General features: G+C 34.2%; 1 long non-coding RNA gene across 1 annotated transcript in view; it reads right to left on the minus strand.

Annotated features, from left to right (window-relative positions):
• Nucleotides 1–12,011, minus strand: part of LOC127842441 (uncharacterized) — a 116,664-nt gene that overhangs the window by 12,079 nt on the left and 92,574 nt on the right. Inside the window, exon 3 of the long non-coding RNA XR_008031646.1 lies at nt 10,907–10,976. This is a non-coding gene — a long non-coding RNA (uncharacterized LOC127842441). The remainder of the gene's footprint in view (nt 1–10,906; nt 10,977–12,011) is intronic.

Raw genomic sequence — 12,011 nt, forward strand, 5'->3', positions numbered from 1 at the left:
TTTCTTTAACCCATTTATGCCTAGCGTCCTGAAAAAATGGCATTGCAAACAGCGTAGACCCAGATGAGACGCCGCATAATGCGGCGTCTCATCAGGATCTGCGCTGTTTGCTTAAAGAAATTTCTGTAAGAAATATTCTAAATATAGAAATAAATATACTAGACATCCTAATTTTGGAAATAAATTGATCCAATTTAGAAGGATGGGAGAGTCCACTTGGCATAAATGGGTTAAAGGTTTGAAAAATCGAGCTGAATGCATGTGCGGAAAGTATCGCCACAGATTAGCCCTTGTAGGGCACACGTAAAGTTTCGCCCCAGCTTAGCCCTTGTAGGGCACACGTAAAGTATCGCCCCAGCTTAGCCCTTGTAGGGCACACGTAAAGTATCGCCCCAGCTTAGCCCTTGTAGGGCACACGTAAAGTATCGCCCCAGCTTAGCCCTTGTAGGGCACACGTAAAGTATCGCCCCAGCTTAGCCCTTGTAGGGCACACGTAAAGTATCGCCCCAGCTTAGCCCTTGTAGGGCACACGTAAAGTATCGCCCCAGCTTAGCCCTTGTAGGGCACACGTAAAGTATCGCCCCAGCTTAGCCCTTGTAGGGCATACGTAAAGTATCGCCCCAGCTAAGCCCTTGTAGGGCACACTTCTTAATAAAAGTTGTACGCATTATTGACGACAGTCATATGTTTTTATGTTGTCATAAAGCAATATACGTAATAACCGGACGTTTTTATACGACGCATATCTAAATAATGCATGGGAAAAGTGCTCGCTATTATATCGAGTCTTTTTACGTTTTAAATTAATAGTCTTTTATGCGAAAAAAAAACAGCATTCTAGGCCGTCCGTTTCTTAAATGATAAACAATTGATAAAAAAGCCCATTGTGCTTAAGATGTATTTTCAAACTTTTATTTTACTCTTAAATTAAATCTCATTTTCGTTGATGATATCTTGTTCTGACTGCTTCATTTTAGGCTGGTCTTGAAAATGTTTGAAATTTTGTTTGATTGACTCATTCAGAACATTGCAATGTAAACCAGTGTCCCTTTATGAGACTGAAATAAATGATCTTAGTTTCGGTCCAAAATCTTCGAATAGCTTGATGCTTTAAGTTGCTCCGAGTATCTATTTTTGATCATTTAGTGCAATTGAGATGAAAGGATTATGGTCTTCAATAATCAGCCGAGCGTTATTTCTTTGAGTATTTCAAATCAAGCAATTGCGTCCAATTCCAAACTCCCAAGTAGAAAACGTAAGATCTTTTACTTTTCATACCGTGTGAATGCGAATTTCAGCAAATATAAATAGTAAAAAAATTCAACAAGAACTTAGAATGAGTTTAAATCCTCTCAGTAGAAGATCGTAACAGTCTAATTAAAATGTAAAAATTGTATTAGTAAAACAACAATGATATCGACAAAATGATCAGGTAAAAACCGACAGATTCACAAAAACTTTAGAATCAGAATGTTAAAGTTCAAAATAAAGTAAGGGATGGTGCATCAAGTTTGATTAATACACCCCCTCCACACACAATAACATACATGTTTGATAACAAACATGTGAGTTTGGTTAGTGCCCACCCCCCTCGCTCTTATAACTCAAAACCAAGGCCAACACCAAGTTTTAACACCTGTCAGTAACAACTAAATTGCTGGAATATGCAGATATATTCGAAATTCATCCAAACGTTCATTAGTCTAGTAAGTCAATAAGGTAGAAGTGCTAGAGCACGCCCACACACATAATGCATCTTTAGGCTCGGAAGGATCTCGTAAACGTATACAAAACACACTCATAGAATTGTTTTTCTGTCCCGATTAAATAGCTCGCTATTTTTCGCTCTAACATCCATTACAGTTCCCGTTCATAGTCACGAACATTTTGCGTCGAGGTTAGGATATACACAGCGTTGGTCCATTGATTCAACGACAGGTTGACGGGGACATGATCCTTCGCGTTTGACTGTACTAGATCTGTGGGACATAATTATTTCTAATTCGTTTAAGATAAAAAACGCATTTTCTTTCACGCATCCTCCCGTCGGTCACGGTGGACAGACACAAATATTTCATTTTAAAACTTTCCGCCGGTTTCGGAGGAATATGTGTCGAAAATTATGCACGTAATCATTAGTATAATTGCAGCCTTGACCATTATATAGAAAAATCGCCGTTTTAAAGGTTTTTGGTTGAATTATTAGTACATAAAATCATTAATTGACGGTAAATAAACACAGGCTGTAGTAAATGTTGATTGTAGAAAAATAAAAAAATACGCCGAAAACTTTACTATAAATAATTAAATAATATTTATATATTTGTAACATTAATATTTGTAGTTAGAATATTTGTAAACGTGTGCGATGTGTTTTTGCATAAACTGTTGTTTTGCTGGAGAAAAATCCAATTAAAATCACATCACTAATCAATCTTCAAACATAGATACACAATGGTTAGATATTTTTTAAAGGGTACGTACAAAGGTTTCATCGCATGAGTTGTTAGTGTAAAGACGATTCGCATGTTGATACTCTATTATAGACCTGATTTTAGTATCGGATAGAGAAAATTTTTCTGAAAGTGGAGTCATCCATTTTGGTCTCTGTGACCATTCTATTATATACTGTACAAGGAAAGTTTCTAAGGAGTGTATAAATAAACACAATTTTGTTAAAGTTTGATCCCTAAAAAACTATAACAAGGAAGATTTTCAGATGAATCTAATAAATACTGATTGGTCTCCTGTGCTTTTATCTGATAATGTGTCTGACGCATGGTGCAGTTTTAAATCCATATTTTTGTCAGTTATTGATAACCTTGCTCCTGTGAAAGTTGTTGGAATTAAGCAAAGAACTGAACCCTGGGTTACAAATGAAATTTTACAATGTATTAAGGATAGAGATAAATCTTTTTATACTTATAAAAAAGTAAAATCATCTGAAAATTATGATCATTTTAAATCTCTTAGAAATAAGGCTCAGCATCTTATTTATTGTGCAAAAAGGGGCTTTAAAAAAAATTCTATCATGGATAATAAAAATGATTCGAAATCCTTGTGGAATTCACTTAAAGAACAAGGTATGCCATCCAAAAAAGTTAAATGTACCTCTGGAACTATTGGTTTGAACATTAATGGTGACATTATTTTTGACAAGATAGAAGTGGCCAACCATTTTAATAGTTTTTTTACAACAGTAGCATCCAATCTTGTTAGTAAATTACTGACATCTTTAGGAACATTTGGCAAAGATTTCGTGTCTGCTTTTTATTTTGAAAAGGGTTTTTGTTCGAAACAGTTGCCCTTTATCTATTGTTACAGAAAACAATGCTCTTAAAGGGATCTTTTCACGCTTTGGTAAATTGACAAAATTGAAAAAAGTTGTTTCAGATTCGCAAATTTTCGTTTTAGTTATGATATTTGTGAGGAAACAGTAATACTGAACATTAACCATGTTCTAATATAGCCATTATATGCATCTTTTGACGATTATAAAACCTAAAAATTATAAAGTGTTGCAACGCGAAACGATTGAATAATTTGGAGAGTTCTGTTTTTGTCGTTAAATTGTGTGAAACTACGAAGATTGCTTATATAGGGTATAAAATACGTCAAGTATGTGTACTCGGCGGAATGGCTCAGTAGGCTAAAGCGTTTTTACTTCAGGACTCTGGCAGGCCTCCAGGGGTCACTGGTTCGAACCCTGCTCCGGGCAACGTTCTTTTCCTTTTTTAAATTTTATTCTTGATTTTTTACTGGAGCTTTTACGATCCAATGTTTACATTTATCAATATAATGCATTTAATGAATAAGTTAAAAAATGCCAAAATCTGTGAAAAGGCCCCTTTAAGTACCTGAATAAACTTAGTGCCAGTAAAGCAACAGGACTAGATGGTATTTCTTCACGTTTTGTAAGTGATGAAGCTTCTATTGTTTGTTGTCCACTTACACATGTCAGTAATTTATCTATAATACAAGATGTTGTACCTGATGATTTTAAAGCTGCACGAGTTGTTCCATTGTATAAAAAGGGTAATACAAATGAAGTCGGCAACTACAGACCTGTATCAATTTTGTGTATAGTGTCAAAAATACTTGAACGAATTGTATATGACCAAGTAGAAAACTCTCTGAATAAGCAGAAGTTATTGTATGAGTTTCAGTCAGGATTTAGGAAATCTTTCTCAACCGACACATGTCTGATACATCTATCTGACTATATTAGGTTTAACTTAGATAAAGGTAATTATGTTGGCATGGTTCTACTCGATTTGCAAAAAGCCTTCGATACTGTTGACCATTTTATACTTTTTGATAAACTGAATATGATAGGGTTTTCCCCTGATGTTATTAGATGGTTCGAATGTTACTTATCTAGTCGTAAACAATGTACTGATGTTTCTGGTATACAATCATCTTTGGAAAATGTCACATGTTGTGTGCCCCAAGGCTCAATACTGGGACCTCTGCTTTTTTTAACATATGTGAATGACATGGCATGCGTTGTAAACAATAAGCTTTTATTATATGCCGATGATTCTGCTATTCTGGTGTCTGGCAAGTCTAAACATGATATTGAGTGTTTATTAGCACAAGATTTGGAAAGAGTTGGTCACTGGTTAGTTGACAATAAATTGTCATTACACCTGGGTAAAACAGAATCAATTTTATTTGGCTCGAAACATAAGTTAAAGAAGGAGTCTTACCTTAATATTTCGTGCAATGGTACAGTTATACAGCACACTGACTCAGTCAAATATTTGGGTGCTACTTTAGATCAATGTTTAAGTTTTTAAAGTATGGTTACATCAGTCATTAAACATGCAAATGCAAGACTTAAGTTTCTATACAGAAAGCAAAGGTTTTTATCATTTGATACCAAAACAATTTTAATTATGTCCTTGATTCAATGTCACTTTGATTATACCTGTTCTATATGGTATTTTGGCATTTCTCAGAATCTGAAGAACAGACTCCAGGTTACACAGAACAAGATCATTAGGTTTATTTTTAGATTAGATCCAAGAAGTCACATCAATAAAGAATACTTTCTTCAGTTGGGTTGGTTACCTGTTGAAAAAAGAGTAGAACAAATAATTCTTAACCATATTTTTAAAATACACTCAGGTTCTGCCCCTTTTTACCTGAATGAGAATTTTATGCTAGCCAGTACTGTTCATAACCATAATACCAGATTTAGCAAAGGGTCATGTTTCAGTATCCCTAAAGTAAAAGGGTTTGGCCAAAAGACCTTCTCATATATGGGATGTTCATTATGGAACAGCTTACCAATTGTCATTAAAGATTCCCCCAGCTTACAGACATTTAAGGCTGCAGTATAAAAGCATATTTTAAATAGATTATAGTTTCTTGATAAAGCCTGTAATCTCTCTCTCTGTGATGACTATTATTATTCAAATGATGTGTATTGTTATTCAAATGACATGTTTTGTTATTCATATGTTAATTTGCTAATTTTACCACCCATAAGAACATAGTAAGTGTGCCTTGCTAGGACATGTCATCATTCTTCCAGGACCACAATGGAAATAAGGAAATTCACATTTCCTTTTTGTGCTATCCTGGGTATATAAGTACTTACCCTGGTACACTATGATAGTATTTAATATGTGTTGCAACAATTATTTTTTTCTAAATGATATAACAAGAAGCAATATTTATGTATTTTTTTACCAAATGATAGCTTTTTAATTGCTTTTAAGCTCCTGTCTTTTAGCTAATCTGTGATATTTGTATTTCATGTTATGCAGTAATTTTTAATTATGTTGCGTACCATGCCATATGTATTTTATATACTGAAATAAACCTATCTATACATTTAATGACAGCTTTACAAACCGACGAAAAATAAACAATACAAACACGGAGCCGTGCAATGTTCCAGAATTTTCGACATATAAAATCTAGGCTTTGCTCATATTCTATGATGAATGGATGCATACGATGTCAAAAGATCTTATGTGTGTGTTAGGGGATGCACATGTCGGTAAGCGGTAATAACTATCATATGAGAATTCAGCGACAACAAACGTGTTACTCGACTTTACCGGAAAGTATTAACCGGTTGTTGATTTATAGGTGTTAGTATATACATGTACAGAAAATATACTGCAAAATTACCGCTTCCTTTCTATTGCGTCTTTATTTCTCATCGGTAGATTCCATATTGCGAGTGTTATATTTATGACGACAGTGATGGCTGGTTTCATATGTTTAGTCTGACAACTAGGCAAGTTTAACTTACTAGTATGTCATATATAAAGAGAATGTTTTTTGTTTATGTATTATATAGTATTTTTGCAATATTATTGGAATATTTTCATATATTCTTAGATTTAGATGATTGTCATTCCAAGTATTGACAAACAGATCGAAGCAAAGGAAATAAATCGTTTAAATATAAACACCAGTAAAAATATATTAGTAAAAATATATTAGAAAACGCACAACACGGTAGTCACACTAGTGTCCTCTAAACATAAAGTTATCACCGTAACCATCGACAATTAATAAATGCAACAATAAAAGTGAAATGTTGAGGTGATGGAAGCAATTCACTTTACGGTTGTCAGCAATTACACACGCTATATATTGTTTCTCAATGTATATAATAATATTGCATTAACAAAACGGTTACCTATTTTGAATCGGCAAACCTTTGACACTAATTTGGAAAACTAGTGAGCCTCGATATGGGAAAATCGATCTAAATGCATGTGCGCACTGTGGCTTCCCAGATCGCCCTGAGTAGTTTATACATGCTAATCAGGGACGACACGAAAATCCAGTTTAGGTGGAAAGCTTTGTCGAAGATTCGCCTGTGCGGACTGCACTATGCGCATGCATTAAAATGCATGTTTCCACAGAGCGACACTAAACTTCGTTTATCAGTGAAAAAATATTCTTAAATCATGTACGCTTCCATCACTGTGCTATATTGCAATTGTTATGCCATTAATATTACAAATAATTATCAATTCACCTTTGTACATCGTTTTCGTTTCTTGCCTAATAATTAACGAACGTTCGAAAACATACCCGAATTCTTCTGAGAATAATGCCATGCGAATAGCATCAGATGTTGTTGAGTATACGCAAACAAAACCGTTAACCATAACAATATAAAACCCTAACAAATATTAATGTATTTATATGAACTTGTTTACAACAATTTCTCCAGCACAATAAACGTTTTTTCTAGATTGTCTGACAACACAAGTTGTAATAAAACACAAGGCCAAGTGCTTAAAGTATTGTCCCAGATTAGCATATGCCGTAATGTTTTGTAATCATAACGGTAAAAAACTACAAACAGTAGCAGCAATTTAATATTTTTTACATGGTTTCTTCATTGGCGAGATGTCCAATACAAATTGATATTAATTATATGCAATTAAACAATATACGACCTATATTTATCTGCATTTAAAAGCTTTTTGTTTATAAAACTACAACAAACATCAAAGTGGTATTTCATCGTGTGGAAATAGTCATAAACGGAAATAAACAATTCATTTTGACGAGCAAAAGGCCTAGTTGCCACACACATGCTAATAAATTAAATATGAATAAATAGCTCGCTATTTTTCGCTTTAAAATCCATTAAAGTTCTCGTTCATAGTCACGAAAATTTTGCGTCGAGGTTAGGATATACACAGGTCCATTGATTCAACATGACAGGTTGACGGGGACATGGTCCTGCGCGTTTGACTGTACTAGATCTGTGGGACATAATTATGTTTAATTCGTTCAAAATAAAAGACGCATTTTCCTTCACGCATCCCCCCGTCAGTCACGGGGGACAGACACAAATATTTCATTTTAAAACTTTCCGCCGGTTTCGGAGGAATATGCGTCGAAAAATTATGCACGTTATCATTACTATAATTGCAGCCTTGACAATAATATAGAAAAATCGCCGTTTTTAAGGTTTTTGGTTGAATTATTTGTACATTAAATCATTAATTGACGGTAAATAAACACAGGCTGTAGTAAATGTTGATTGTAGAAAAATAAAAAAACGCCGAAAACTATATTATAAATAATTAAATAATATTTATATATTTTTAACATTTATATTTGTAGTTAGAATATTTGTAAACGTGTGCGATGTGTTTTGCATAAACTGTTGTTTTGCAGGAGAAAAATCCAATTAAAATCACATCATTAATCAATCTGCAAACATAGATACACAATGGTTAGATATTTTTTAAAGGGTACGTACAAAGGTTTCATCGCACGAGTTGTTCGTGTAAAGACGATTCGCATATTGATACATTTAATGACAGCTATACAAACCGACGAAAATAAACAATAAAAACACGAAGCCGTGCAATGTTCCCGAATGTTCGACATATAAAATCTAGGCTGTGCTCATATTCTATGATGAATGGATGCATACGATGTCAAAAGATCTTATGTGTGTGTTAGGGGATGCACATGTCGGTAAGCGGTAATAACTATTATATGAGAATTCAGCGACTTCAAACGTGTTACTCGACTTTACCGGAAAGTATTAATCCGTTGTTGACTTATAGTTGTTAGTATATACATGTACAGAAAATATACTGCAAAATTACCGCTTCCTTTCTATTGCGTCTTTATTTCTCATCGGTAGATTCCATATTGCGAGTGTTATATTTATGACGACAGTGATGGCTGGTATCTTTGAAAGGACATATGTTTAGACTGACAACTAGGCAAGTTTAACTTACTAGTATGTCATATATAAAGAGAATGATTTTTGTTAATGTATTATATAGTATTTTTGCAATATTATTGGAATATTTTCATATATTCTTAGATTTAGATGATTGTCATTCCAATTATTGACAAACAGATCGAAGCAAAGGAAATAAATCGTTTAAATATAAACACCAGTAAAAATATATTAGAAAACGCACAACACGGTAGTCACACTAGTGTCCTCAAAACATAAAGTTATCACCGTAACCATCGACAATTAATAAATGCAACAATAAAAGTGAAATGTTGAGGCGATGGAAGCAATTCACTTTACGGTTGTCAGCAATTACACACGCTATATATTGTTTCTCAATGTATATAATAATTTTGCATTAACAAAACGGTTACCTATTTTGAATCGGCAAACCTTTGACACTAATTTGGAAAACTAGTGAGCCTCGATATGGGAAAATCGATCTAAATGCATGTGCGCACTGTGGCTTCCCAGATCGCCCTGAGTAGTTTATACATGCTAATCAGGGACGACACGAAAATCCAGTTTAGGTGGAAAGCTTTGTCGAAGATTCGCCTGTGCGGACTGCACTATGCGCATGCATTAAAATGCATGTTTCCACAGAGCGACACTAAACTTCGTTTACCAGTGAACAAATATTCTTAAATCATGTACGCTTCCATCACTGTGCTATATTGCAATTGTAATACCATTAATATTACACATAATTATCAATTCACTTTTGTACATCGTTTTCGTTTCTTGCCAAATAATGAACGAACGTTCGAAAACATACCCGAATTCTTCTGAGAATAATGTCATGCGAATAGCATCAGATGTTGTTGAGTATACGCAAACAAAACCGTTAACCATAACAATATAAAACCCTAACAAATATTAATGTATTTATATGAACTTGTTTACAACACTTTTTCCAGCAGAATAAACATTTTTCTAGATTGTCTGACAACACAAGTTGTAATAAAACACAAGGCCAAGTGCTTAAAGTATTGTCCCAGATTAGCATATGCAGTAATGTTTTTTAATCATAACGGTAAAAAACTACAAACAGTAGCAGCAATTTAATATTTTTACATGGTTTCTTTATTGGCGAGATGTCCAATACAAATTGATATTAATTATATGCAATTAAACAATATACGACCTATATTTATCTGCATTTAAAAGCTTTTTGTTTATAAAAACTACAACAAACATCCAAGTGGTATTTCATCGTGTGGAAATAGTCATAAACGGAAATATACAATTCATTTTGACGAGCAAAAGGCCTAGTTGCCACACACATGCATATAAATCACATTTGTATTTGCAATATGACTTATCGTTATTGATGTATGCATTGGTTGATTTGCATTTTATGATTGGTGCACGCTCTGGGATCAGACGGGCTTTTTATTTGTATTTATTTCCATTTCATATTATATGTTTATGCAAGAGACATGCTATTGTTTCACTAAGAAAAGACATATGAGCAGCGCTCTGTGTAAAGAGGGTTTAATGCATGTGCGTAAAGTGGCGTCCAAGATTAGCCTGTGCAGTCCGCATAGGCTAATCAGGGACAACAATTACCGCCTTAACTGAAGATACTTTCTGTAAACGAAAAATGCAATAAAAGCGGTACGTGTCGTAACTAATTAGCCTGTGCGGACTGCACAGGCTAATCATGGAAGACACTTTAAGCACATGCATTTAACCTCCTTTTCACAGAGAACGTATACTGTTGTTTGTTTTGAAGTGCACTTATAATTTTCACGTATGTTAATCCAATGAAATCGCTATATACTAAATTTATTACATGAAAATTTATTTTTAAATTGATAGTAGCTATACTATACATAGTTTTCTGTCGACCTATACGCCTGATAAAATTCGAAAGAATTGATGTGCTACGCATCTATGTGTTCCGGGGACCCATCGCCTGGATTTTTTTGGAAAACAAGGCTGAACGCATGTGCGTAAAATGTCTTCCCAGATGAGCTGTGCAGTCCGCACTGGCTAATGCGGGACGACATTTACCGTAAAAACTGGATTTTTAAAAACATAATTCCAAAATTATTCATAGCTTCACTCGAGGATCTGAATGATGACTTTATCTTGTTTCACATATTTAATTATTAACGTGCACACCGACATTTTCAAGAAAAAAATACTGAAGATACTCACGTCATTGCTAAGAACGCGCTATGGGCGTGAATTCGTATTCCCGAGAGGTCTTTATTCCGTGAGATAACATCTGAAACATAGATTATAACAGGATAAAACACTTCGTGGTTGACAGATCATGTCTGGTTACGAAACTGGATCCACGTGGGAGTCCAGAGCGAGATTTATCATCGCCTCCTTAAATAATGTACCGTATTGTTTATAAGAGGAACATAACCGCCTTTCATTTAACTTTTAGTAATATATATATATATATACATTCGGGGAATGTTGTAACACATATCATAGTATACTGTCCATCATTTAGCAAAGATGACGTTTGTCAGACATTGGAATTTTGATTAAACCATTTTCAATATGCATGCTGAACATGTTCACGTGCTCTACGAACGTGAGAGCGACGTATACGATGTACCTCATGAGTCTCGCCATGGGAAAACAGGGCTTAATGCATGTGCGTAACGTGTCCTCTGAGATTAGCATGAGCAGTCCGCACAGGCTTATCAGGGGCTACACTTTTCTTTAGACGGATATTTCATTTTCACAGAAGAGAATTCCTTTAAAAGAAAAATACCATAAAAGCGAAATGTCGACATAGATTTGCGGACTGTACTTGATAATCTGGGACGATACTTAAGGCATAATTATACATTAAGCCTTTTTGCACAGATCATGAATCAGTTTGTTCCTAGTTTTCAGTGACGGACTTTGTTACAATATTATTGGATGAAATGAATGGTGCCTTCCTTAAATTTATTAGTTTTAGTTGTTTACATAACATTGTCGGTGATGAAGTTAAATGGACGTCTTAATATAGGCACGGTAAATAAATACAAAGCTAAGAAATTATATATACTTAACGATATTGTTGTTATATAAAATGTGTTTTTTATATGACGACATATTTATACATGGACTACAAAACGTTTATAAATATGCTTACAATATAATGCCATCGCCAGGTTTACTTGCATAAACAATTACACACTTTTATATAACACACTAGTATATGTTGTTTGCTCTATTGCAAGAATTCCGTTACTTTCAATGTTATGATGTCATGAAATATGTATACGTCATTCAAACACGCTATACATTCTATGTT

This window comes from Dreissena polymorpha, chromosome 8 (assembly GCF_020536995.1).
Source record: "Dreissena polymorpha isolate Duluth1 chromosome 8, UMN_Dpol_1.0, whole genome shotgun sequence".
NCBI lineage: Eukaryota > Metazoa > Mollusca > Bivalvia > Myida > Dreissenidae > Dreissena > Dreissena polymorpha.